The following is a 4,759-nucleotide window of genomic DNA, read 5'->3' on the forward strand; positions in this document are numbered from 1 at the left end:
ATTGAAGTTCTTTAATTGTAGCCTGTTTCTTCTTTAACCAACTACTCACCAACTTACGAATTTCAACCAAACGCTCTGGCGTAATTTCCATTGTCATTTTATCAGTATTAAACAAAATACCTAAAAATGTCATAATTGTGGATGGAGGACAACATTTCTCCGAAGCTTCTCGAAAACAAAACAACTCTAAAACCTTTGTCAAAGTAGAATAACAAAATTCAGCATGTTCTGGCTTTTCAACCCCAGCCAAATCATCTAAATAATTCAAAATACAAACACCCATACACATTGAAATGAATGCAATAGCGTTAGTCACCCGTTGACAAATATAAGCTGCACTTCGAAGACCAATTGACAAAACAGTATCACAAAAAAATTGTATTCCGAGAATAAGCTACTAAATTATTATTAGATGTACTAATACTAATTTGTCTATATGCACCTTTCAAGTCTTTTTTAAACAGCATAGAAGAACGACCTTTAGCTAAAATTAATTTAACAAAATCATCAATTTTTGGAAATATGATAGATTGCATCCCTAAATATTCATCTTTACTTACATAATCATTAACAGCACAAGATGTATTAGAGCTAAAATCTAAAATAACCCTTCTATCAGAAATATCCTTTTTTGGCACAGAATTTAAAGGAGAAACTAATAGATTATTTGAAAAAGGATTCCCTTGAAATGGACCTATTATATGACCATTGTGAATCTCTTTCTGCATATATTTATTTATTTGAGCTGGAAATTCATTAGCACCTTTATAATTGTTATAACTAGAGGCATCCAAAGAGGCAGGAAATGAGTTTTCATCACCCGAAAAATTTATTGGAAAACCAAATTCTAATAAATCGCATACTAACATATCATTATATTTAAATGTTAATAAAATTTGTCTCATGTATGCAGAATTTATCTTTTTATTAATTGGTATACGACAACCTTCGAAATTATACTTTCCAGATTGTTTAACTACTTCATGAATATAAACTTTAACATAAGAATTCATAGAAGAAGTATTGCCAACTAAGTTATATAACTGACAAGAATTAGAATAAGAATGACAATTCTCAACTGAAGATTTTTTGGAAATTTGAAAACAATAATCTGGTAAAAATAAATCCTCAAGTTTATTGTCATTTGAGAAAACCATAAGGTTTGAACCCAGTCATTGTACTGCATAAGGACAGGCAGTTGAACATTCCGGATGATCTAACTTCTTCCTGTCTTTTTGCCAACAAGATGCACAAATATGTTGCGCTAAGCGCATTTTGCCTTTTACCACAATCATGTGACCTATTTTGCTTGCACACTTGTTTCTTTGATAGGCCGAACAAAACCAAATTGACCCTTCATCCATTACACCATCCGAAGAAACTGGTTTTGAGAAGCCTCTGCGACCCCCTTTTGATCCAGAAAATTTGTTTTGAGGTTGATAATTGCTAAGTATAGCCATTTCAATGAATTGAAAATCATCTGACCAAGACTTTTTACCTAACTCAATCTCCCTCAAAACTGCCGCATAATAAGCTTTTAAAATGAAGAAACTGTATGAAACACTCAGATACACTAATCTTTTAAGTAATTCCATCCTACCCTTTCTTTCCTTTGATTTTGTTTCACTATCTGAGATTATCTCCAATTCACCAGCAATGAATAAATTAAAAGATAGATCATTGAATGAAACATTTTGATCCACATATTCATACCTTAATTGAGAGTGTGGATACCTTTGGGCAAATTTTTTTAAAAAAAAACCCCCCTTTAAAATTTCTGACGCTTTTGCTTTCAAATTCCCGATTTAAGAGACCTTTGTTTTTTGTCAGAATTGTCTACATTTTGAAATTCAAAACTTTCAAAGGCGACACGAAAATACTAATAGCAAGGATTAAATGGTAAGTAATAGTATAAATACTAGAAGCGTAGGGAATAAAAACTCCTCTGATGATACCAATGAAAAGTTGTTATGATGTTTGTGATCAATGTTTTGGTAAACCGTAGTTAAAAATAGAACTACGAAAATTCTTCGGCTGAATCCGACAAAAGTCCGAAGTCATCCGAATAATATAATAACAAGTTTCAGTGTCCTAATTAGTTATTTTAAGAACTTAAAATAATTCTTTTATGATTATCGGTACATAATTATGATTAAAACTTGCAGACCTTGGTAAAAGGGTCCAAAAGAGGGCTATTGTGTCACGTCTGCATGCTTAATAGTGGCTCAAGGTCGCACAACATTTTCCATCAAGGTTATATTTTCAAAATTTTTAATATTAATATTGCTTTCTTTCTTATATATTGTTGGATCAATTAAGGTTCATACATGGACAAAAACTGTAAGGACAAAACCTTCCTGTTAAGTATTTTGAATATGACCATGACCTTTAAATGACCTTGATCAAAACAGAAAAATCCTGCAATGTATTTGTAATCATTAAAAAAAGATGATTGTTACAGGCTTTTATTGGTCTCGGATATTTAGTTTATATGAACCTGGCATGGACTGATGTTTAACCCATTACGTTATATACACGCCTTTTAACGCCTTTTTCACCCCCCCCCCTTTTGTTGTTTCAAATGGTGAAAAAATACCTTATTTAGGTCCCCAACACTTGTTTTTGTTTGAGAAATGTTGTTAAAAAAAGTGACCTCTTTTTCGGCGCGGTCTCCCCACAGACGCTTGGGGTTTGGAGCTCAAAACGCCTTTAAAATCCAAATAAAATGCATATTTGTCAATCCCAGGACATTACTGATCATATATATCAAAAAAATCTTAATATATGCCGTTTTGAAAAAAAATCATATTTCAACATCTATAATAATTATTATAGATTGTTGAAAATATGATTTTTTTCAAAACGCATATATTTAAGATTTTTGGATATTATATTCATACATGTCCTGGGATTGACAAATATTGGCATATGGATTTTAAAGGGATTTTTGAGCTCCCAAACCCCAAGCGTCTGTGGTTCTCCCCAACCAAAAAGATACATCAGGGGGTTCAGAAGGGGATGTCTTCTGGGGTTTTGAAGGGGGCGGAAATATGCATTGCAGCACTTTGGATTTTTTGATTGAAAAAATCAACGCGTTTTGAGCCTGTCCCCTCGTTGCCTTGGTAACAGAAAATTTAAGCCTGAGGCATGTTGTTGCAAGAGCAATGGTCCAGTCAACATTTGTGCCAAGTTTGATTAGTGTTGAAGCAGTTTTTATAGTATTATAGCAATTTGAACTTGTAACGGGAGACTTTTCAATGAAAACAGCCATTTTTCACAAAATGCTCATGAAGTAATGGGTTAACTGGAAACAAGTTTACTGGCTAATCAAATGCAACTTAGAATTTATTCGAAAAATCATTATTTATTTTGTTACTTAATCTTCTTTCTGATGGTATGATTATCTACTAAAAACTTAACATAATTGTTCCTTGTAATTCATTTAGATCATGAATGATAAGGTTCATAACTCCAGCATCATTATTACAAGAGTTATTTTTTCTTTAAAACTTTTTTCTTTAAAATTTTCTTTAAACTCCTGTTATAATTTTGTTACTGAAAAGATTTAGACTTTAAATAATTGTCTTTTCAGTGACGGAACTGAAATTTCTCATGATTTTTTTTGTTTCACTTTCATTTACAGTGGTCATTTCATTTGTGCATGTTTAAGTGGTGAGAATAAGTTGGCCATTGAGATTTTACTTGATACATACGTATATTTTGTATTGTAACTGATTTCTGTTTTCATATTCTTTGTCCAGTTTTAAATAAGTGCAGCATGCTATCTCCACTAACAGCTCGTAATTGTTTCTCCACCAACAAGAACCTTTCTAGGTAATTGGTATTGAATAACTTGTTTTATAACAATAACTTATACATGTATACTGGCGTTATTGCATATTTAAAATTTATTATTTTATTGAATAGAGATAATATCTGAATAATTCCATAGAACTTAATACTACACATTTTATAAAGTTCATTTTCCTTTCTAAAAGAAACCAGTATTTATTTTGGAGGAAGGGGGATAAATTTAAGTTAATTATAATATTAATATTGTTCCGAAAAGGTAATTATACATTCTTAAAACTGGTAAATTTTATTAAAAATATGATAATGGTCATTTAAATAATTGTATATGATGTCAAATCCACAATATTTTTCTACATTCCTTCTAATTTCCTGAAAGCAGTTCAGACTGCATTAACTTAATTAACTATAATATATTTATAATAATGAAAAACAGATAGCATTGTTTAACAAATGAAATACACAATGTACTAACATTACATAACATGTGAATGAAACATAAGTTAACAAATAGGCAGTTTATTATATATCATACACATGATAATTGAGCCGTGTCACGACAAAACCAACATAGTGCGTTTGCGACCAGCATGGATCCAGACCAGCCTGCGCATCCGCTCAGTCTGATCAGGATCCATGCTGTTAGCTATCAGTTTTTCTACTTGTAATAGGGTTGGTAAGCGAACAGCATGGATCCTGATCAGACTGCGCGGATGCGCAGGCTGGTCTGGATCCATGCTGGTCGCAAACCCATTATGTTGGTTTTGTCATGACGTGGCTCATATGATAATGAAACCAAATTGAGACAATCCTCTGCAATACAATAAAAAGATCAATAAATCACATGTGAGGAGATAAGAGACAGACCTGATGGTTTAGTGTATCAGGTGTGAAACATGATAACAGCTCAGGTAATGCTATTCCTGCTACAGTTCCTGATTACCATCAG

The sequence above is a fragment of the Ruditapes philippinarum genome, unplaced genomic scaffold, assembly GCF_026571515.1.
Source record: "Ruditapes philippinarum isolate M1 unplaced genomic scaffold, ASM2657151v2 ctg1968_1_1_1_1, whole genome shotgun sequence".
NCBI lineage: Eukaryota > Metazoa > Mollusca > Bivalvia > Venerida > Veneridae > Ruditapes > Ruditapes philippinarum.